Here is a 25,904-nt window from a genome sequence, read left to right as displayed (position 1 = left end):
AATTACTTCAATGTATTAAAATAAAATATTTCATGACAGCTTCCTCTTAAGCAGAGGCGTCCCTAGAAGGAGAAAGGAGGGGCAATCGGCCCACCTATTGGCTGATTTGCTTCCCTAATTAGTGGGCTGCCACACTCTGGAAAATAACTATTTCCAGGAGTCGTAAAGGTGCTCCCCTGCTCTGCTGTTAGTCGCATGTTTGCAGGTTATATTTGCCTAGCCTGCTTTATTTCTTATTGTCTCAAAGAGACACCACAGAAATCAACGTGCCTTGAATATCACTGGGATGGGGCAAGCATGGAATTTTTACTGGGCATCTATGATATATACCTAGTAAAAAAAATACCTTGCCTGCCACTTAGGCCCCTCAGTGCATGGTACTTTTTACTGGGCATCTATGAAAGATACCTAGTAAAAAATACATTGCCTGCCCCTTAGGCGCTCACTTTGTTTGTGTGAGGCACTGGGGGGCCCATGGGGTAGACATGACATTGTTTACTGGCCATCTGTCATAAAGCAAGCAAAAGTGTTATTATGCAAATTATGGCAGTATGTTCTTGGAGATACTGCCAAATTTTGACAGTACAAGTGTGGAAATGTTTTCTTATAGTATTAGTACTGGCATTATGCACACAGTAAACATGAATATGTTCTTATATGGGAATACTGGCATATATTGATGCAGCCAGCATAGAAATGTATGGGTACCAGTATGAAAATGTTTTTATACTTTTATACTGGTATATATTGTTGGCAGAGGCATCATTAAAATGTGCTGGGACATGGTCATGTGCACTGTTGGTGACTTGCATCTATTGGATGTTTTCATGAGTTACCCTACAAAACCAATTGCAAACTGTTTTCTGCATTTTACAAAATTTTTAAATTAAAGTGTGCTGTAAAATACTAAATTTTAAGATATTATTTTTAAAAACGTTCCCCAAGCCCTCTCGATTGTATTGTGCTCCCTTGCTATGCTTGGTTTCTCTGGCATCTCTGGTATACTTAGGGGATACATGTACGTCCCTCCAATTAAGAAATTCACCAGCCATCTCTGGAATGTACATCCAGAAACTGAAACTATAAACCAATCTATAGGTGCAAAGTGAGATTCCTGCAACCATTGCTTAAGAGCCGAGGGATCCGTTGCCTCATTTCCCCTTTACTCAGCGGCTGTAGGTGATATTTCATCTGTTAGACTGTCCTTGACTATCATTTGAAATTGAGGTATGAGTGATATCTCTTCTGTTAACCTGACTCTTTTTGACTGGCTATAATTTAAAGTTGAGCTGGAAGTGATGTCTTGCCTGCTAAATGCCACCTCAAACTACACCTTATTTGAAGCTGTTCTGGACGTGATGTCTGCTTGAGTGAAAAGAATGCAGTCTCTTGCTGAGCGTACAGGGCATTTTTGAAGCTGCTGAACATGAGTTAAGTTCTGATAATGTGCAATAGCTTGATGGAAAACCTTTATTGTCTTAAACGTACTCTTGTGCATGCGCAATGGCAATTTTAACCAGCTTGGCAAAATATAGGTATTCTTAAACCAGTTTGGCCTGTTGACCCTTATTTGACGTGCCAACACCCCACCTCCCCTTATTGTATTTCGGCCCTCTGGTTTGCCCCCCCCCCCAAATACTGAGTTCTAGGGACACCACTGCCCTTAAGCATAGAGGTGCTTAGTTTTAAGTGAATGAACTGTAGATGTCCAGCTTGAGGTAGCTTTAACACTCACGTTTGCAGATGGTCAAGGGCAATACTGACCCGCCAGTCCAAGACAAAGTCATGATACCCTCACGCCGGCGGTGTGCCAGTAAGGCCCATGACTATTAACACCACATCGCTTCACCCGTGGTGCGCATAGAGTGTGCATTTGGTAAACAAAAGAAAGACATTCCCTTTAACGAAGGGGTGCGTGCGTTCGCCTGCTCCTTCATGAAAGCAAAGTTTTCCCCCCAAAAAAAGATGCTCACCATAGACTTGACAGGAACTCTGGAGTGAGGCACTTGTTACTGTCTTAGGGGGCTAAGTGAGTGTTGGAAGATGGGGGAGGTGGCAGAGAGGAGGTGTATGGAGAGTGGGGTGGGGGAGGTGAAACTGGAAGGGGTGGGTGGAGAATGGAGGTGCTGTGAGGAAGACTGGCACCTGTAGCATGAGGGTGAGCCACCCGCTCCCTCTGAACGCAGGCTGTCACTGTGCATTCACGCACAGCATTTGAGGGGGCTGACTGGCTAGTCCCTGGCCCTCTTCCCCAATGGGGTGCCAATGACAGTCAATGCTCCAGGCATGTTCCAGGCTTTCAGGGCTCTCTGTGGTCTAGTCAGGGATCCGAAATCAGCGTGAGCTGTGTTGAACTACAGAGAATTGAGGAGAGGGAGCATGACGCAACCCATCCTGGTCCTCTGTTTCCTGCGTAATACCCAGAGTTGCCTCTGTGGGAGGGCAAATGGGACACGTGTCCTCGGCCCCCGCGTTGGCGTCCCCACAAGGCTGCCTGGTCAAAAGAACTCCATTCCTATTTTTCATAACATTTAAATAGCACGTCAGATATTGTATGGTGTGCTGCTGAGGGTCGAAACCTCTTGTCTGTCTGTTGCTGACAAGTGCATTGTGGTGTGATCAATTACCCTTATAATGCTTTCGGTGTTCACTGTGGTATACAGAGGTGTGCGTAAGCTACCGTGCAACTCCTGGAACACTCTCACCCAGTGCCAGCACCACATCTCCCAGCACACTGTTCTGGTCCACGCGCGTGTAAACAAAAGTGACGATGTGTACAATAAAAGTCATGCCACAGTAAGAAAATGCTAGACTGGCTACCACAAAATGCCAGTCTAGCCCAGTAGTGACATACAATATCATTACCCCTTCTCAGGAAAGGAACTGTTTTTTCCTTAACTTTCTTTTTTTTTTAAACACTTAACTAGTTTTTTTAAATGCTAAAATATATTGTTTATATTCACACCCGAGCTCTTGGGACACGTCTATACTCAAATGTCCTCGGTGTGGAAGTGTAGTGGGCTTGTCTTAACCACACCCCTCTAGTATACCACCAAAATGACAGACGCTACTAACTGATGCAGCCCTACAGACTACAACCCGATGACACCACTGAAGTAACCATGAAGAGGCGACATGGCTGAACACATACAAACAAATGTAGATGCCTTAGACATGAAGCACACGCATTCCTGCACAAAGTAATGCAGACACTTAGGCCACATTTCCCTTAGACACGAAGAACATGCTTATGACTGATTTAGCTAGAGGACACACCTTCACTGTGCAAGTGATGACAAGCTGCACAAGAATACACATAAACTGCTTACTGGCGCTTAAACTCAATCAACATGAACAGCCATGTAAATAAAGATGGCATCCACATCTGCATTGAAATTAATGGAAGGCACTGAAGAGGCTCAAAAAAACAGAGAGAGGCGTCACTCACGTATTTCACTGAGAATCACAGACCAGGCTGTCCATGCAGCTATTGTGAACATTCTGGCTAAGGACACAGAGAGAGAGAAAGTTTCAAGTCAACAGAAAAGATAGGACACCTGCAAGGGCAAGAAGCTAAAAATCCTCATAAATGCCAGCAGAGAAACTCAAGTTTATGGTCCCCACACACGTGATCTGAGCCTAGGAAACAGAGCCCATTTATCCGAGCAAGGCAAAGACCTTGTCTAATACAGCATGATGTTGGAGGCTAGAATGCCCTTGCTCACAGCCAGAGGATTCAGAGAGTGATAACCTTATTGGGAAAAGGCGGCACCCTGAGGACCTTCTCTCCACCCCACTAGTGTACTCATATGCTGGTAATTTTCTAGGCAGAGAAAGCTCATGCTGGCCAATCCTCAGCCGTCTCTAGCGCTGCTCACAATGTGTTGCAGCAGCCACTCAACCCACACTAGCATGACATGATTTCACTTGCAACATCTTGTAGGTGGTCCCAGGCAGAGCTACCCGAAATGGTTTGACCAAAGATCACCTATTCCATATACAAACTATATCCATATTGTTCACCCAATCAAGTCTCATCTGAAGTTTTAGAAATATATGTTTTGTTTGAGATGTCACTGTGTAATAAAACCCCATTACTGGCCTGTAACGAGTTGAGAGTGCATTGGAAATCTTCAGAAGTCTGTGTGCATAGACCTGCTTTTTAAAAATGTGTTATTAAAGCAGTAATTTTGTCACGTTTCTGGACTCCTCCATTACTTGGGCATGGGGATTACCCCTGAGCTCGACCCCTGGCGTTTTAACTTTGCTTCAGAATAAAAAAAAATTCAAAATGTGTTCCAGATTTACAGTTTATGCTCAAATTGCGATTGCCGTGTCAATTACTTGATTTATCTTTTGCATGCTTTTGATAAGCATGACCTTTCTGCACCATTTGCCCTGTTCAGCACGTGTGTGGCCTCTTGCAGTAGCCAAGTTTAATGCACTCTGCAGCACATGCTGTGTTGTGCAGCATGCTCTGTGTGCCCTGTGCTGCATGTGATGTCTGGTGTGCCCGTGTACCATTTGTTGTTTGCTCATACTCCTGTTGGGCAGTACTCTGTATGGCCCATGCCACTTTGGTGACTGTTAGCAAAAATGAGAACAACGTTAATGATGGCTCTGCTGAGGCCTGTCCTCTATACTAGAAGGGGTTACATTATTTGCCCAGCATCACACACTGGTTAATCAGTGAAGTATGGATTTTAACCCATGCACAGTTTAACCACTTGAACACATACCTTCCAAGCTCCACTTGGCACAAAATTCTAAAGTTTGGATTTCAGGGCCTACAAAAATGTCTTGTAGAGCTGAGCTCTCAAGTTTCCCATGGCTATCTGAAGAATGCCATCCAGTCCTGATTTTCCTTAGTATTCTAGGACTTTAGGCATTCTTGATTTTCAAATAGGAGAAAAAAAGTACAGGTCCCAGAATCCAAATATAAAAAACAAACAGCAACTTCATTGCCTTCTCACATGTGGCCCTGAGAAATGTCAGAGCTCAGATAGTTACTTATAAAATACACATATCTCATATTAGAGCAACATTACAATACATTAATCCTTAGTAAAACACGCTAAAGCACAATAATATTGTAGAGACTTTCTTTTCCACATCCTGAATGGAAAACTAGAAGGCATACAATGCAAAATATTACAAACCTGTTTTTTTTGTTTTGTCCACGACTTGGATAAAAAGGTTACTTATGTCACACACTTCCAGCAGGCTGTTGTGCAAAATGTTTAGAGTATTTGTCTAAAGTAACCCTTGTTTTACAAGTTTCAGACATCATGGCAAACCTTTAAAAGGGAAGATTTATTTTATTCTTGCTAAGGTAATGAGCCCATCAGTGACAAATAAAGGGCGTCCTGGTGAAAAGAGAAAAGGACAATTGCAGGCCAGTAAAAGACTGTGGACAGCCCAGAAGAGGAAGCTGCGTGTGGCCTTGCCTAAAAACGGCAATCTGCCTTAGCTTTGAAACTGCAATGGCTTAGATTGCAACACTTCTCTGAATTTCCTAGCTTCATTCACAATGTAAACACGCATGAGAATGAAAGTCCTGCCCTCTTGTGGTGCCTTTTTCATTTTGAAAGACGCCAGGCCTGGCTGAGAAGAGCACCTGCTGCTCCCTCCAAGCCCTCTCTCTGCCAAGCACCAGGATTGCCTGTGAATGCACACCAGGGCTAGTTTAAGGGACGATGCAGCGTGCCCTGATGCGCCCTTTATTTCGTGCGTATCTGTGCAGGCGCACCGCTCGATCCTTCACATTTGTCTATGAGGATTATATTATGTGCATTATGTTGAGAAATTTGAGTGCCACAATGGTTCAGTAGATAACTCAGTTTGTTAAGCACTCATTGCAGAGATTTGTGTTCATTTGCAAGATTACAATAACAAATTCCAGCAAAAGCCCACATAGAATTTCCTATGTCTTTGAAGTTGATAAACCTGCCTGTGTATGGACTTTGTTTTGTAGTGCAATACTTGCGATTATCACTAACATATGCCCCTCCACTCCTGACCTTACCTGAGACTGGGTGATCTGATCACCACTGTTTTTTCACCTTTTCACCTTGCTGACACATTTCCCACCTTCCCCCTCTGCCGTTAGCTCCCTGCTTCCTTGCTTCTCTGCTCCCCTCATCATGTTCTTCCCCCTTGATTGTAAAGCGCTCCATTGGCTCTTGAAGCTAGGTACGTGCTAAAAAAACTGATAATAATACCCACATAATAATGTATCAGCACCAGACAGCGGTTGCTATATAAACTGACATAAACAAAAACGTGTATCGCTACACGAAAGCCCCCTATGCACTCTTAAGGGAACTGCTTCCCAAATCTCTCAATTTTAAAGTTTCAGAGGTTCTATGTTTGTTAAATCCGATACTTTTTAGGGTTTCTTAGGAAATTATTGTTGCAACAGGAAAACAATTTCAACAACAACCTGTTTCAAATAAACCCAATGTTTTTAATGCAAACATCGGGTATTTGTTTTTAGAACATAATTCTCATTAACATAATCATCATTACATCACATGTCTTGAAACAACAAAAACTTTTCTCTTCTCTGTATATAACATAAAAAGCAGCCTACATTTGGCATAAATATCAACATAAGACACTCTTGTTCAAAATCCTATCAATCAAAATGTATTTTGCAAGCACAATTTACAAAGGTTCTCTTAACCGATGTTCGTAGTGTCCACATTTAGTTGTGTAAAAGAACACACTTGGGTTGTGTAACAATTGTCCCAAATAGCATAAATTAATTAGTATTCTGCCAACGCGTTTCGGACTATACAAAAGTCCATCTTCAGGGCAAGGATTGCTAATGGTTCCAAAAAATAGCTGTGTCCACACCCCCAGTTACTCTTAGTTCCACTTATGGAATTTGTCACTCTGACTCGACCCCAGTCGCTTCTTGAAGTATACAGGGATTCGTACTTTCGTGTTGTGGTGTACACCTCAGATAAGTGGGCTCCAAAAAACGATAGGGTTTAAAAGAAGTAAATTCTTAAATGGTCTTAACTTTAACGATTAAGAAAACCTCACTTTAAAAATTCCAGAAATCTAATCGTGCAAGGCTGCGGTTTGTGAAATTACACTGTTCTTCTCATACATAGCACTGTTCACAGTAAATCTAGTAACTCAGAGAATCCATACCCAAACACAGACTTACTGGGCTGGTCTCCTGTGCTTCGAAGGAGTGTTCAGTAAGCATCGATATATTTTAAGTGGCATGCTTCCTAGCTCAAAAGGGGGCCTCCCTGTGTGCCCACCCTGGAAGGTGGAGAATGAGCACAAGAATTAGTGCCCCCTATGGACATATAAATGTTTAAACAAGAGCCACTCCCATTAACAAAGTATCGTACCAGCAACATCATTAGATGGCGGGCTGTCAGCGCCCGTAAAGCGTCTAATTCTGAAAGCCATTCTCTCTTACCTCTATTCAGGCAAAGTGATCAACTCCCAACATCGGGCGCAAGTGTCTCTTACTTACACCAGGATGTTTTTGTTGTATCATGATCGTTCGGCGCATGGGCAGATGAGAAAGCATGGCGCCATCTTGGAATGGGATCTTTGTGTCCCCGCACATGCGCGCGTTAGACACACTGCTCCGATCCAAGTGTCTATCATTGACTCAAAGGCACTTACATGGTGAGTAAAAGCGGGATTCAGGTACGTAAGCATACGTCGTCATACGCTCTCCTAATGTGGACAACAAGTTCTGAAACAACAATTCCTCATGTTCATGAGGGTCTACACAGGAGTAATGGTCTGTCATGGTGTGAAGTAAACGTCCTGAATTTGAACTTCATTATATGCCCAACATGTTGTGAAACCCTCACATTAACCAAAAATGTTCATCAAAATTCATGCCCAGCTTACAAATTTTCTCAATGTGCATTTCATATTTACACCTTTAATCAGGATGACTGTTCATGTTCCCATGGTTCGGGAAAGTGGGGATGACGCAGACATTGTCTGCTCGGGTCCCTGGGTTCCCAAACCTGTGGTAAACATGAAGCAGAACATACTCACACCATAATCACCCCGTTGTATTTATGCTGTTAAACCTTATGCTCAAAAGGGTCACATTAATACTCAATCGACTGCTTCTCCAGACTGATTCCACCTTTAGAACAAAAGTGTCAGTGTGAGTCGGCTCACATTCTTGATTGCATCCATATTACTGCCGTCATTGGATTCGGGATTCACTAGACTTACCAATCAACGTTCACAGTCTCCAACGCTGTTGCCCAGGAGGAGCCAAACCATATCCCATGGTCCACCCCGGTGGTATTAGTTCTTTATACATAGCACATCAAGTCAAAATCAATGTTCATGCCTGTATGGCTAAGGCAGTCAAGTAGGTCGATCCACACGATCTCCCTCTGTTGTAATTTCCTCACTATATCACCTCCTCTAGGGCTCAATTTAACCTGCTCAAGTTTTATGCATTTGAGTTGTGCTACAGTATGTCTGGCTTCTGAGAAATGCATTGCAACAGGTGACTTTTGACTCTTCATGCGGATGTTAGATTTGTGTTCCGCCCAGCGTGTTTTTGCCTTCATAGTGGTCATGCCCACATAGAACAGGCCACATGGGCATTAAAGACCATAGATGACATTTGATGAATCACATGTACAGGAATGCTTTATAGCAATAGGTTTCCCCGTATACGGGTGTCTAATGCTGTTTCCTTTTATTACGTTGCCAAAATGTTGACAATTCAAGCACGGTATAGTCCCCTTATGTGTGGATGTTCCTGCTCCTATGGTTGTTATATCAGCTCTTATCAGGCTGTTGCGCAGTGATTTGTGGTTCCTATATGCAAAAGTTGGAGTCTCTTGGAAAAGTTGTTGGAGTCTAGGATCCATTTGCAACGTGGGCCAATGTTTCTGAATGATTCTCTTTATCCTTTCACTCTGTGTTGAGTAAGTGGTGATGAATACTAACATTTCATTGTCCTTCGTCGGTCTAGGTGTCAAGAGAGTTTCCCTCGGTATGGTGCTAACTTTTCGTTTGTAATAAGGATGATTGCCTTGAATACTCCGCGGGTTCAGAGATGTTCCTTCTATACTGTAAAAATTGGCTCAGTGGTACACTGTCCAGAGTTCACTGTGGGTGGAAGCTTGTTGCTAAGAGCAAGCTATTTCTGTCCGTATTCTTTGTGAAGATACGCATTTCCAATCTTCCTTCTTTTTCGTAAACTTCAACATCCAAGAAGTGAATTCTAGATTCACTGGTTGATGAAATTAAATTTATTCTTGAATTCATATGGTTCATCATAGTAAAGAATTCTTGGAATTCTTCCTTTGGGCCTGTCCAGACCCCGAAGATGTTGTGAATGTAGCGTGTATAGTAGTGAGTGTGTAGTGACAAATGTCTTGATCATCTTGGAGATGTTAACACATGCTCATGTTCCAAAAAGAACATGAATATGTTAGCGTAGCACAGGGCCATGGCCGCCCCCATACTGGTTCCAGATATTTGTAGGAAAAATTTCTCCCCAAACTTAAAAAAGTTATTCATTAAGACCAATTTTAGAAGGGTGAGAACAAACACTTGGTCTTCTTTGCAGTCTTCTGATCTTAACAGTAGCCATTCGACTGCATCCAATCCTGATTCATGGGTTATATTCGTATAGAGAGACGTAACTTCCATTGTGAATAGAACATCACACCCTTCTACAAATTGTGCACTTTGAAGTTTCTTGAGAAAGTCCATTGTGTTTCTGTACACTGGATCAACGGCTGTAGAACTTTATCCAAGCATTGGGCTAAGGGCTCCAAAACACTGTTAGTTGCCTCGATAATCGGGAGCTCTGGTGGTTTCACCAGTCTCTTGTGGATCTTTGGTAATATATAGAGAACAGGCGTAATCGGATGTTTATTGTATAGAAACCTATGTGTTTTCTCAGAGATCACCTCCCTCCGTTCTGCTTCATCCAGGGTTTCCTCAATCAAAGCCATTATCTGGCTGGTGGGATTAAAGTGTATTTCCTTATATGTTTCCGTGCCTGACAGTTGTCTCTCTATCTCTTCCAGATATAGCATCAGAATGGTGACGGTCTAGACATCGGTTCCTCCATATGGGGGGTTGCAAAACATATTCAGCCACCCCAATGATAAGCATGAAGTGTTAGTCCGGAGAGGCGATTAGGTTCCCAATTTCAAGACTGTGGAACCAAAGCTTTTATGCTGGTATCCTGGCTTTGCCAGCAGATGATACAGTGATCCTGGACAAATCATCTTATATAAATGACAGTACTGTGCTGACCTCTGAGAAAAGGCTTACCGTCTCAAATGCTGGTGGCATTGTTGAGCCTGTTACCTGATCTTTCTTTTTATGTAGGCCATTTGGATGGAAGGGTCGCTAGGAGTAAAAGACCGGACCAAATACCACAGTCCACTACCAAGCATATTTTAAGGTCTGCTTATTTGACCCCAAAAAAAGATAACTTTTTTGTACAATTGAAAGGTTCTTTGCGCATCATAAATAACAAGCCACAAGCCTGTGTTTTGGGTGTATTAAAAACGTTAAAACACAAAAGAGAAACAGAGATGAAATATTTTGAGATCACATCAATTAGTATGTTGATACTTGTTTTCTTCCCTTGATGATGGAGACAATAAAGCAAGAATCATTCCCATTTTGCACAAAATTCTTCTATAATGTTTTGTTTTTAATAATGGTCATGGTGGGTTTTGTGATTTGTGCACTTTCCAAGTCAATTCTAATTAATGGGTCTATATTAGTTCATGAAAATTAAACATTGACAAATAATTGCATCTATTTTATGAGAAGAACTTGAAAGGAAAGTAGCAAAGTGCAGACATTTCAGATTGGGTACCTATACCAGCTACTCCTCTTAACCAATGTGTGACCCTAGACACATAATTTAATCTCGTGTTGTCCAACCTGTCAAAATTTCCAGTCCCTAAACTTTTCAAAATGGTCATCCCTTATAGAGTGATTTTGTTCTCAGGTTATGATCTTCAAAAAAGCCTCACTTACTGTTTCACTGGCTATATTGTTGCTTCCTATAGAATAGTGATTTGATATACTGCACACCACAGCCAATTGATTATTTGTTCCCTAATGGCAACGCTGCTTGAAAACCATGCCCCTCTTCTAATCTCAGTCTCTCTGGATATGGACAAATTCCTGGTAGCTTTGTATCTGCATCCACTATCTATGATATGATATGTGTAGCTTTCACCTTGCTTCCAACTGGTCTCCTATATCCATGCTTGAGCACTTTTGCATTCTGCGAGGCTGCTAATCTGAGTCCCCTGCCTGTTCTGGGTTATGTGTACGCTTTTCATATGCGCTGTGCCCTGCATGTATACTACTGCCTCTCTTGGATTCAAGTGTTAGAATAGTGTCCTGTACCTATGCTAGAACGCATATACCCTCATTGTGGACTACTCTGGTTGCCCTTGAAATGCCACTTGTTTATTATTCTGATTACAGCAAGAATGAATCGCGCAAGGGAACTAAAAGTGAGTACCATGCATATTTTATGGGTTATGGTCATGACGAAGGGGGCCCAACCAGATATTCTGAACCCCTTAATTTCTTTGGTTCGGTGGAGGGGACCCCAAACGTGTCTGTGCCCCATGCATGCCCCCAAAGTGTTTAAGATGGCACTGCCTATGTCCTCGCCCCATGCAGCTCTAACCGTGGCCATAAAATAGCTTAGGGATAGGCAGAATTTAGGACGCATGTTTCTCAAACTACTAGTAGATTAGAAAATACAGAAAAGCAAGACTTTTTCTGAGACTAAAACACATGTGTCAACGCGCCGTGTGAATTGGGTCTGGCACGGCATGGTGACAGGTCGCTGACAATGCATTGGCTATTTCTTTCATCTGGACACCGCCGCATCTTGCTGATGATGAATAAATATGCGCGAGACTCGCCCATTGCGGATGAGTGGCACCTTATGCCGGGAAAGCAGATTATCCGCCGAGATTCCAGTGGGCGATGACAGCTCCTGCATCAGTCACTGGGCACTTCTGTGCACGATAAGACACAGGACCACAGTGTGAGAATATAATTAAAGAGTACTGTGAAGAAGCACGTTATTCAACAAAACAACCCACCGCCATTCATTATCTGAATCAGCCAATAGATGCGGTGAAGTTAGGAAACGTTTTATAGTGCTTGTTTTGTTTTGTTTGGTGAAGGGGTTGTTGTATGCAGTGAATGCACCCATTCCTTTCCCCCAATGTGGGGGATGAGGAACCCATCACTGGGCTGCTGCATTTCCCTGGACCTTCGTTTTCCCTCAGCAATCGTTCACTGACTTCAAACTATGCACAACTAAAAACCGACGAAGAGATTAGCTTCAAGAAGTAGTTATAATGGTATTATATGTGGATTGGTAGATTAGCGAGATTAACTTCAAGAAATATATGAGAAGAAGAGCCGAGAAGTGTACGCTATAGGGATATTGCAAGTCCATGAATGTTATTATACGTCCGGTCAAATGCCCTTTCAAGGTCATCTCGTTAAGAGGTAGCAAGCAATAGCCTTTTTGCGTACAGTTTGATGGGGCATAATTCTGTATTCTGCATGAGCAACAGATCTGTTATGTTATGTTATGAGCATTTATACTGTGCACTTTCGCCCAAAGGGATCTTGGTGCGAGGAATTAAATAAGTACAAACCCCAATAATAACCCTAAAACAGCAAGGTTTTCCGTGCTCTTCTGAATTGGAAATGGTTTGCCATGCCTCTAAGACCCACGGCCATTCCCCAATCTACTGGCAGCATAAGAGAATGCTCGTCCACCAACACGGACGCCGCAAACCTTCGGCACAACCACTAAGTTTGTCTTCTCCAGAACGCAATGACCAGCCAGGAACATAGAGTGGAAATTTGCCCTGCAAATATTCTGGTCCCTACTTGAAAAAGGCACAATGTACCAGGCATAAGGCATTGCATTTAATCCTCTGTGCCACCGGAACTAGTGAAGTGCCTGAAGCACAGGACTTATATGAACCCCATAGGGGGAGGCAGTGGCCACCCAAGCAGCCAAATTCTTCAACAATTGAGCTGAGAGGTTGAGCCATATATAGTGCGTTACAATAGTCAATCCGGCTGGTGATCAGGGAGGACACTACAGGAGGCTGCAGACGATCCGGCAGAAAAGGCAGAACTCGGCGCAGGACCCTGAGATAAAAGTGACCAATCTTACGGACCACACTAACTTGAGATGCCATTGAGAGGTCCGATGACAAGAGGACCCCTAAGTTCCTAACCACCTTCACTGGAGTGGGACATTCACCCAAAGTTGAATGACAAAAGACTTCAGACCATGCAGTAGAGGCCAGAGAGGAACTCACCACCAAGATTTCGGTCTTGTCCCCTTCAGCCAATTCGCACTCATCCAATTTCCCACTGCCGACATGCCTTCCCTGAATTCAAGGGCCACCATGCCGTGATCCTGATCTAGGCAGACCAGGATCTGTGTGTCATCGGCATAGGAATAAAAATGGAAACCGTAGGAACAGATGAGGCAAATTAGCGGCTGAATGTAAATGCTAACAAACATAGGGGGACAAGACTGACCCCTGAGGAACACCGCAAAGTATAACCCGAGAAGGTGAAAGAAAAGGAGGCAGAGATATAGATTGGCCCCTATCAGTGAGGAAGGAAGCAAACCAACCCAGCACGGACACCAAGAGGCCAGCAGTCTGTAGGCGGGATAGCAGGATGGCGTGGTTGACAGCATCGAAAGCCGCCGACAAATCTAATAAGATCAGGGCTCCTTCTCTGCCCATGTCAGCTAGTAAGGTTAGATCATCGACCACAGACACTTAGACCCTCTCAGTGCCTTGCCCCGGGCGGAATCCTGACTGAAAAGGGTCAAAAAAGGATTACGACTCCAAGAAGGATGAAAGAAGAGGGTCTATCCAAGAGTCCAATAGCTACATAGAAAAGGGAAGCAAAGAAATAGGATGGAAATTGGCTAACACCGTCACATCCAGGAAGGGCTTTTCAGAAGCGGGATCACCATGGCCTGCTGCAACTCAGGTGGCACCCAACTGGACTGACAAGAGGAATTGACAGCCTCCACTACCCAGGGCATCATATCAGGCATAATATTTTTCAAAATGGCGAGTGGAATAGTGTCAGATGGAGCAGCTGACTTCACACGCTCAACTGCCTGGGAGACTTCAAGAGCCAACAAATCAGGAATCCCATTCCATCCCATATCCTCAGCAGCTACCCTGTCCCCGGGATTAGGAATAGCAGTAGCCTGCATGCCTTCTGAAATATTAGTATGAATATCAGCCACTTTATTGTGGAAAAAGTCTGATAGCGAATCACAGAGATGGGTTTTGGTGGGTTTTGGTGGGATTTGGATAAAATCCAAAAGGGCCCCAACATACAGAACAGACTACTCAATATTGAAAAGAGATGGATACATAGACTAGATTCCTTTGAAAATGGACTAAATGAACTATTTTCTCTTGGTTAATAAACTCATGGGGTACATTTGACCAGCATAGGACTCACCCGCATACAGCCCTCATCGTTAAGGACACCTGGCGGCTGGCCTCTACACCCCACGTACCGCATGCCTCTAGGCCATAGTACACCCACGGTGCCCCCCCTGAGGGGGTTATCCCTTGAGGTACACCTTTTGAGCACCTTAGCACGCATTGTACACGGAATGACTTGGACTTCCGTCACTGGGTATCCCACGTGAGCACACACCGCAACCTCAAGGCATACAGCGGGAGTTTGTATTTACAATCTGCCGATCTCCTCTTTAGAGACCTAGACATGGCCTCACGTTTCCCCTGTGACAGTAAGGAGTCTCAATGGGCCACAATGTGTTGGGCATCACCATTCTAATGAAAGTGCCCCTCCGCTTCCCTCTGCTGTCCCGGCCCATCATGACAGATGTGGCCGTGCTTCTGGGCTTCCCACCTTTGCCGGAATACAATATATTCCGGTTTTATCCACAGCGGCACATGCCGGCATTCCTCTGTATTACTTCCTCACGCAGTAGGTGTGAAATTGCACTACCCATACCACTGCCTTCGGCAGCCTTGCATTTACTACCCTGCATGCTGCTGCATTTTTTCTACATGATTATCACGACAACACTTCGTTTACTCTTACACTTGCGAGACACTGCGTTCTGTGGACACCGGGTTTTCCCCGGCCCAACCTGCAGCATTGCCTATGTCCACCAATCATTGGCAGACCCAATTCCAGTTCAAGAATGTTCTGGGCTCTGGAAAACTAAAGAGGACTGATTTATCTTTTTCTCTCCATCTTCAAACCCCCTGTTTTTTCATTTGAATGTACAACAATGCTTGGGTTCAAGAAACTTCCTGCTTAATTAGTAAAGGAATAGTTCCTGTAGACATAGGCTTTATGCTATGTGCAAATTTATAATTTTTTGTACTAAAAACGGCCAATTATAGCCGATGATGCTCATGTGTTTGTTTCAAGAAAAATGTAAAATTATGTTTGTTTTCTTTTCTCTCGCTCACGAATGATTTTGTCTATATTAAAAAAAAAAATTGTCTTGACTTTTTTGTTTTGTTCTAAATATATATTCGTATTTATATGCTTTTGCACACTATATGATTTTGTTGTATTGTATTGTGTTGAAAATAAGATATGACACCATTTTTGGTTGACCCTGTGTTGTTCTTCATATGAGAAGATATGAATTCAATTCAATTGGGCGGCACTAGGACATTTGATTTGAAGGATCTGATCTAGTGACTTACCTCTCCATCTAACAGTTCCCCCCTTCTTTGTGTTATAGTATATCTTTGCCCCAGACTGTTACTTTTTCCCGTAGGCAGACCGACGCCACAAGATAGTGGCACAGTGTTTGTAGTTTCAGTTTTTGACAACCATGGTTGTTGTTCGGTTTTTGGGAAACCCCATAGTTAGGGGATCGATTGAAAGTAACTCGCTAAATTAAGCATTGCAGCAAAACAATTTCTTTGTTCTCTTTTTCTTTTCCTTCCTTCTACTGACCACATTCTCCCTTTATCGCACGTATTGCCACATGGATTCCACGATCGAGACACAAGAGATATTTCTGGTGCTTCACTATTAGTGATTTAGATAATGGCAGAGAGCGCCACTCTAAGTTATTCTGAGGAGGAGATTTTAGAGCTGACCCGTGGTCCTTCTTTCTTTGACCTAGCAGATCCCAGCCAACCAATCATTTCTTCCAATACTGCCGATGATTTATTAAAACTTAAGAAGAAAACATTCCGTACGGAATTGCATGGTCATTTCCTTCGAGAGTATCTCAAAGCCAACATTATACCGAGTGGGCTAATAGTTCGTAATGAACCACACCTTTTCTTAGACAACAAGACAACAAAGAATACACTACCAACTTTAGCTTTATTGCCACAAAATGCAGCAGAGACCTGATGGTCTTAACAATTACCACAGCCCAACGCATCAGTATGGGATTACAGAAAACACTAGAGGAGGAAGAATCTAAATTTAAAACAAATACCCTGCTCACCAGAATACAGGAACAACTTAAGGATATTGATAAACAATTTGAACTGTTCAAAGCCAATACACGTTCTAAAAAAACAAACAAACTCAACAAAGACATTAAAGACTTCAGCACTGAAGTCATATATCCATACACAGCTGAGGGCTATATAGATTCTCTTAAAAAACAGGGCGTGGTGCAATCAACACCAGGTGGAAGACGGAGGAGGGTCACTTTTTCAGTATCCAGTGGATCTGGCTCATCAGGAAATAGTTCCAATCAGAACTTTCCACCGTATCAACCGTACCAATTTGGGCAACCGCATTTTCAAGGTTCCCCCCAACACCAATGTATCCTCCTTTTTTAGGAAGAGGAGGGCAAGGAGGAGGATGGGGGCCCCCATTCTGGAACATACCTTATCAGGGACAGCGCAGGCGTCCGAGACAGCGGAGACATTAGACACAACACTCAATACCAACCAGCTGCCCATATTCAATCTAGCTAAGGTAGACTTAACCACATGCCATAGCTCAGTTTTGGCCAGAGGTCTCTCCTTTGTGCCCACTACTGATACCGATGGTTTGGTCTGGAAACAGAGATACGTCACTTCTTCAGGAGCTTAAGACTCTGCATTTTCTTTATGGATCATAATGAACAAGAGAGCGAGCCAGGCACAGGCTTACACCCACAGTCAACCTTTACACCGGCAGATAACCAGATTCTGGAAGATCTATTGACATTAGAGAGGTGTGTGCTCAAAGACATAAAACAGATGAGGAATAGGAAAAATAGAATACACCCCAATCTGACCATGGGTGAAAGAAAGGCCTTGAAAGATCTTTCTGAGAACCATGAATTGGTGATCAAACCGGCGGACAAGGGGGGCAGTGTCGTTATAATGACCAATGACCAATACATTCATATGGTGATGTCCCTCCTTAATGACACTGAGAGCTACCGTACCCTGAGGAAAGATCCAACGAAAGAAATCACAATAGATATTTCTGAAATGGTTAACTTTGCTTTAGAAAGGAATTGGATCACGGACAAGGAAGCCACTTTTTTGACCATATCACAAGAACGCACCCCATGTCTACATGCCCTCCCCAGAATTCATATAAACCTATTAGATCCACCAGGTATACTCATCGTCTCTGGATGTGGATCTATTCTGGAACCTATTGGCCGATTCATTGACTTTCTTCTCAAACCATTAAGTATAAAAACTAAATCTTATCTTAGGGATACTATGCATACTATTCAAGTTTTTGAGAATCTCCCCTTTGATCTTGAACAACAATTCCTGCTGACCATAGATATCAAACATTATATATGTCTATACCACAAGAGGTAGCTATAGGTTTTATCTATGAACATCTGACCAGAGCTAGTGGTCAACTACAGGTTCCACCGAAGTTCATTATCGAATTAGCCACTTTGGCACTTGGCAAAAACTTTTTCTCATTTGATAACCAGTTCTACTTTCAAATAAAAGGGACAGCAATGGGTGCTGCTTTTGCCCCAAGTCTAACAATCCTCTATATGGCATCTTTTGAGGATCAGTTCATATATAGCCAGACCAATCGATGGAGCTCAAAAATCGATTATTGGCACCGATACATCAATGACATTATTTTTATTTGGACTGGTGAAGAGACATCTCTTAAAGAATTCTGGGAATGGCTCAACACATGCAACAATAATATCCAATTCACACTGGAATACAGCAATACCCAAGTACACTTTTTGGACTTACAGATTTTGTGGAAAAGGGACAAACTTATGTGCAACCTGTTTAGGAAAGCTACTGATCGGAACACTTTCTTGCATTACCAAAGCAATCATCCACAACATATCAAACAGAATCTCCCGTATGGCCAGTTTCTATGGCTACGCAGGAACTGCTCTTCTCTAGAAGATTTCTATGACAATGCAAGTGCCCTAGAAACAAGGCTACGGGCACAAGGCTATCCGAAGAGATTGGTAAAGAACGCGAGCAAAAGAGCCAGGTTCACCAACCGTGACCTACTCCTAATACCACGGGCCAACACCAACCAGCCCAGAGAAGAGAGAGTTACCTGTGTGATCACCCATGGCCCAAATTCTTTTGACCTGAAGAGAGTGATCCACCAACACTGGCCCGTAGTGAGACTGCATCTACCGGATGAAGCCATACCAAGATTTGCCTTTAAGAGATCAAAGAATATTAAGGATCATCTAGTACACTCAACATTTACTCAAGCGACACATCGTACAGGTCTTTGGAATCTACAGAAAGTCACGGGCCACTATCCATGTGGTTCATGTTCTGTATGTAAATTTACTAAAAAGATTCAAACATTCGAGATTGGCAATACACTATGGACTCTCAAACACCAATCTAATTGCAAGAGCAACCAAGTGGTCTACTGCATCGAGTGTCCATGTGGCCTCCGTTATGTAGGTCAAACAATACTCAGTGTTGGGACGCATATTTCGGAACACCGGTCTAGAATCCGATGTAAAAATGCAACAGCCCCTCTGGTAACACACTTCCTGAACCAACATCACACACCGGATGATATACTTTGGTGGGTTTTGGATAAAATCCAAAAGGGCCCCAACATACAGAACAGACTACTCAATATTGAAAAGAGATGGATACATGGACTAGAATACTTTGAAAACTGACTAAATGAACAATTTTCTCTTGGTTAATAAACTCATGGGGCACATTTGACCAGCATATGACTCACCTGCATACAGCCCTCATCGTTAAGGATACCTGGCGGCCGGCCTCTACACTCCACCTACCGCATGCCCCTAGGCCATAGTACACCCACGGTGCCCCCCCGAGGGGGTTATTCCTTGAGGTACACCTTTTGAGCACCTTAGCACGCATTGTACATGGAATGACTCTGACTTCCGTCACTGGGTATCCCCCGTGAGCACACACCGCAACCTCAAGGCATACGGCGGGAGTTTGTATTTACAATCTGCCGATCTCCTCTTTAGAGACCTAGACATGGCCTCAAGTTTCCCCTGTGACAGTAAGGAGTCTCACTGGGCCACAATGTGTTGGGCATCACCATTCTAATGAAAGTGCCCCTCCGCTGCTCCCTGCTGTCCCGGCCCATCATCACAGATGTGGCCCCTGCTTCTGGGCTTCCCACCTTTGCCGGAATACAATATATTCCGGTTTTATCCACAGCGGCACATGCCGGAATTCCTCTGTATTTCTTCCTCACACAGTAGGATTGAAATTGCTCTGCCCATACCACTGCCTTCGGCAGCCTTACATTTACTACCCTGCTTGTCGCTGCATTTTTTCTACATGATTACCACGACAACTCTTTGTGTACTCTTACACTTGCGAGACACTGCGTTCTGTGGATACCGGGTTTTCCCCGGCCCAACCTGCAATATTGCCTATGTCCACCAATCGTTGGCAGACCCGATTCCAGTTCAAGAATCCTCTTGGCTCTGGAAAACTAAAGAGGACTGATTTATCTGTTTCTCTCCATCTTTAACCCCCTGTTTTTTCATTTGAATGTACAACAATGCTTGGGTTCAAGAAACTTCCTGCTTAATTAGTAAAGGAATAGTTCCTGTAGACATAGGCTTTATGCTATGGTCAAATTTATAATTTTTTGTACTAATAACGGTCAATTATAGCCGATGATGCTCATATATTTGATTCAAGCAAAATGTAAAATTATGTTTGTTTTCTTTTCTCTTGCTCACAAATGATTTTGTCTATATTAAAAAAAAAATCTTGACTTTTTTGTTTTGTTCTACATATATATTCGTATTTATAAGCTTTTGCACACTATATTATTTTGTTGTATTGTATTGTGTTGAAAATAAGATATGACACCATTTTTGGTTGACACTGTGTTGTTCTTCATATGAGAAGATATGAATTCAATTCAATTGGAGGGCACTAGGACATTTGATTTGAAGGATCTGATCTAGTGACTTACCTCTCCATGTAACATTCACCTCCTTCTTTGTGTTATAGTATATCTTTGCCCCAGACTGTTACTTTTTCCCGTAGGCAGACCGACGCCACAAGATAGTGGCACAGTGTTTGTAGTTTCAGTTTTCGACAACCATGGTTGTTGTTCGGTTTTTGGGAAACCCCATAGTTAGGGGATCGATTGAAAGTAACTCGCTAAATTAAGAATTTCAGCAAAACAATTTCTTTGTTCTCTTTTTCTTTTCCTTCCTTCTACTGACCACATTCTCCCTTTATCGCACGTATTGCCACATGGATTCCACGATCGAGACACAAGAGATATTTCTGGTGCTTCACTATTAGTGATTTAGATAATGGCAGAGAGCGCCACTCTAAGTTATTCTGAGGAGGAGATTTTAGAGCTGACCCGTGGTCCTTCTTTCTTTGACCTAGCAGATCCCAGCCAACCAATCATTTCTTCCAATACTGCCGATGATTTATTAAAACTTAAGAGGAAACATTCCGTACGGAATTGCATGGTCATTTCCTTCGAGAGTATCTCAAAGCCAACATTATACCGAGTGGGCTAATAGTTCGTAATGAACCACACCTTTTCTTAGACAACAAGACAACAAAGAATACACTACCAACTTTAGCTTTATTGCCACGAAATGCAGCAGAGACCTGATGGTCTTAACAATTACCACAGCCCAACGCATCAGTATAGGATTACAGAAACACTATAGGAGGAAGAATCTAAATTTAAAACAAATACCCTGCTCACCAGAATACAGGAACAACTTAAGGATATTGATAAACAATTTGAACTGTTCAAAGCCAATACACTTTCTAAAAAAACAAACAAACTCAACAAAGACATTAAAGACTTCAGCACTGAAGTCATATATCCATACACAGCTGAGGGCTATATAGATTCTCTTAAAAAACAGGGCGTGGTGCAATCAACACCAGGTGGAAGACGGAGGAGGGTCACTTTTTCAGGATCCAGTGGATCTGGCTCATCAGGAAATAGTTCCAATCAGAACTTTCCACCGTATCAACCGTACCAATTTGGGCAACCACATTTTCAAGGTCCCCCCCAACACCAATATATCCTCCTTTTTTAGGAAGAGGAGGGCAAGGAGGAGGATGGGGGCCCCCATTCTGGAACATACCCTATCAGGGACAGCGCAGGCGTCCGAGACAGCGGAGACATTAGACACAACACTCAATACCAACCAGCTGCCCATATTCAATCTAGCTAAGGTAGACTTAACCACATGCCATAGCTCAGTTTTGGCCAGAGGTCTCTCCTTTGTGCCCACTACTGATACCGATTGGTTTGGTCTGGAAACAGAGATACATCACTTCTTCCGGAGCTTAAGACTCCGCATTTTCTTTATGGATCATAATGAACAAGAGAGCGAGCCAGGCACGGGCTTACACCCACAGTCAACCTTTACACCGGCAGATAACCAGATTCTGGAAGATCTATTGACATTAGAGAGGTGTCTGCTCAAAGACATAAAACAGATGAGGAATAGGAAAAATAGAATACACCCCAATCTGACCATGGGTGAAAGAAAGGCCTTGAAAGATCTTTCTGAGAACCATGAATTGGTGATCAAACCGGCGGACAAGGGGGGCAGTGTCGTTATAATGACCAATGACCAATACATTCATATGGTGATGTCCCTCCTTAATGACACTGAGAGCTACCGTACCCTGAGGAAAGATCCAACGAAAGAAATCACAATAGATATTTCTGAAATGGTTAACTTTGCTTTAGAAAGGAATTGGATCACGGACAAGGAAGCCACTTTTTTGACCATATCACAAGAACGCACCCCATGTCTACATGCCCTCCCCAGAATTCATATAAACCTATTAGATCCACCAGGGATACTCATCGTCTCTGGATGTGGATCTATTCTGGAACCTATTGGCCGATTCATTGACTTTCTTCTCAAACCATTAAGTATAAAAACTAAATCTTATCTTAGGGATACTATGCATACTATTCAAGTTTTTGAGAATCTCCCCTTTGATCTTGAACAACAATTCCTGCTGACCATAGATATCAAACATTATATATGTCTATACCACAAGAGGTAGCTATAGGTTTTATCTATGAACATCTGACCAGAGCTAGTGGTCAACTACAGGTTCCGCCGAAGTTCATTATCGAATTAGCCACTTTGGCACTTGGCAAAAACTTTTTCTCATTTGATAACCAGTTCTACTTTCAAATAAAAGGGACAGCAATGGGTGCTGCTTTTGCCCCAAGTCTAACAATCCTCTATATGGCATCTTTTGAGGATCAGTTCATATATAGCCAGACCAATCGATGGAGCTCAAAAATCGATTATTGGCACTGATACATCAATGACATTATTTTTATTTGGACTGGTGTAGAGACATCTCTTAAAGAATTCTGGGAATGGCTCAACACATGCAACAATAATATCCAATTCACACTGGAATACAGCAATACCCAAGTACACTTTTTGGACTTACAGATTTTGTGGAAAAGGGACAAACTTATGTGCAACCTGTTTAGGAAAGCTACTGATCGGAACACTTTCTTGCATTACCAAAGCAATCATCCACAACATATCAAACAGAATCTCCCGTATGGCCAGTTTCTATGGCTACGCAGGAACTGCTCTTCTCTAGAAGATTTCTATGACAATGCAAGTGCCCTAGAAACAAGGCTACGGGCACAAGGCTATCCGAAGAGATTGGTAAAGAACGCGAGCAAAAGAGCCAGGTTCACCAACCGTGACCTACTCCTAATACCACGGGCCAACACCAACCAGCCCAGAGAAGAGAGAGTTACCTGTGTGATCACCCATGGCCCAAATTCTTTTGACCTGAAGAGAGTGATCCACCAACACTGGCCCGTAGTGAGACTGCATCTACCGGATGAAACCATACCAAGATTTGCCTTTAAGAGAGCAAAGAATATTAAGGATCATCTAGTACACTCAGCATTTACTCAAGAGACACATCGTACAGGACTTTGGAATCTACAGAAAGTCACGGGCCACTATCCATGTGGTTCATGTTCTGTATGTAAATTTACTAAAAAGATTCAAACATTTGAGATTGGCAATACACTATGGACTCTCAAACACCAATCTAATTGCAAGAGCAACCAAGTGGTCTACTGCATAGAGTGTCCCTGTGGCCTCCGTTATGTAGGTCAAACAATACTCAGTGTTGGGACCCATATTTCGGAACACCGGTCTAGAATCCGATGTAAAAATGCAACAGCCCCTCTGGTAACACACTTCCTGAACCAACATCACACACCGGATGATATACTTTGGTGGGTTTTGGATAAAATCCAAAAGGGCCCCAACATACAGAACAGACTACTCAATATTGAAAAGAGATGGATACATGGACTAGAATACTTTGAAAACTGACTAAATGAACAATTTTCTCTTGGTTAATAAACTCATGGGGCACATTTGACCAGCATATGACTCACCTGCATACAGCCCTCATCGTTAAGGATACCTGGCGGCCGGCCTCTACACTCCACCTACCGCATGCCCCTAGGCCATAGTAAACCCACGGTGCCCCGCCGAGGGGGTTATTCCTTGAGGTACACCTTTTGAGCACCTTAGCACGCATTGTACACGGAATGACTCTGACTTCCGTCACTGGGTATCCCCCGTGAGCACACACCGCAACCTCAAGGCATACGGCGGGAGTTTGTATTTACAATCTGCCAATCTCCTCTTTAGAGACCTAGACATGGCCTCAAGTTTCCCCTGTGACAGTAAGGAGTCTCACTGGGCCACAATGTGTTGGGCATCACCATTCTAATGAAAGTGCCCCTCCGCTGCCCCCTGCTGTCCCGGCCCATCATCACAGATGTGGCCCCTGCTTCTGGGCTTCCCACCTTTGCCGGAATACAATATATTCCGGTTTTATCCACAGCGGCACATGCCGGAATTCCTCTGTATTTCTTCCTCACACAGTAGGATTGAAATTGCTCTGCCCATACCACTGCCTTCGGCAGCCTTACATTTACTACCCTGTTCATCGCTGCATTTTTTCTACATGATTACCACGACAACTCTTTGTGTACTCTTTCACTTGCGAGACACTGCGTTCTGTGGACACCGGGTTTTCCCCGGCCCAACCTGCAGTATTGCCTATGTCCACCAATCGTTGGCAGACCCGATTCCAGTTCAAGAATCTTCTTGGCTCTGGAAAACTAAAGAGGACTGATTTATCTGTTTCTCTCCATCTTTAACCCCCTGTTTTTTCATTTGAATGTACAACAATGCTTGGGTTCAAGAAACTTCCTGCTTAATTAGTAAAGGAATAGTTCCTGTAGACATAGGCTTTATGCTATGTGCAAATTTATAATTTTTTGTACTAATAACGGTCAATTATAGCCGATGATGCTCATATATTTGATTCAAGCAAAATGTAAAATTATGTTTGTTTTCTTTTCTCTCGCTCACAAATGATTTTGTCTATATTAAAAAAAAAATCTTGACTTTTTTGTTTTGTTCTACATATATATTCGTATTTATAAGCTTTTGCACACTATATGATTTTGTTGTATTGTATTGTGTTGAAAATAAGATATGACACCATTTTTGGTTGACACTGTGTTGTTCTTCATATGAGAAGATATGAATTCAATTCAATTGGGTGGCACTAGGACATTTGATTTGAAGGATCTGATCTAGTGACTTACCTCTCCATGTAACATTCCCCCCCTTCTTTGTGTTATAGTATACCTTTGCCCCAGACTGTTACTTTTTCCCGTGGGCAGACCGACGCCACAAGATAGTGGCCTAATTTTTGTAGTTTCAGCGAATCACAGAGAGCCTGAGAAGCAGGCACTAAAGGAGGGAACTGTGAGTCTGAGGAAACAAATTTGACCACAGAGAACATCTACTTTGATTGATTAAGGGCCGACTCCACCTTACAGCTGAAGTAGGATTGTTTTGCCAAAATCACATCCTGATGATAGCCTCTCGAAATATGTTGAAAGGAGGCCTTCGCGATTGCACCATATGCTCAGCGGCATTTACTCTCTGCCTGTCTCACCAGAAGACGGAGGTTTTGAGCGACTCAGTGAACCATGGCTCAGAAGGACGGTTCCTGGCCTGGACTAATTTAAGAGGAGCCATATGGTTTGTGTCATCCACTAGAATACCAGAAAGTATGGAATAGTCAATTTTACCTGCTGCCTTACACCGTGAAACAATCTCAGAGGACAGCCACTGGAAATCTACTGTCTGCCAGTTACATCACCAAAATACAGCTGGGGAATCCTTGAGCCACCCTAAGGGGTTCAGAATGTTAAAAGAATTGAGACTATGGTCAGACCAGAGTACCTGCTTACCCTGCACCCCAGAGATGCTGGTCCCTGAAAAATGATCATGTCCAAGATACCACCCCGACTATGCGTTGGGTCATTAACAAATTGGAGCT

Source organism: Ambystoma mexicanum, chromosome 1p (genome assembly GCF_040938575.1).
Source record: "Ambystoma mexicanum isolate Mex_15411 chromosome 1p, UKY_AmexF1_1, whole genome shotgun sequence".
Classification (NCBI taxonomy): domain Eukaryota; kingdom Metazoa; phylum Chordata; class Amphibia; order Caudata; family Ambystomatidae; genus Ambystoma; species Ambystoma mexicanum.
Note: the sequence above shows the minus strand (reverse complement) of the source record.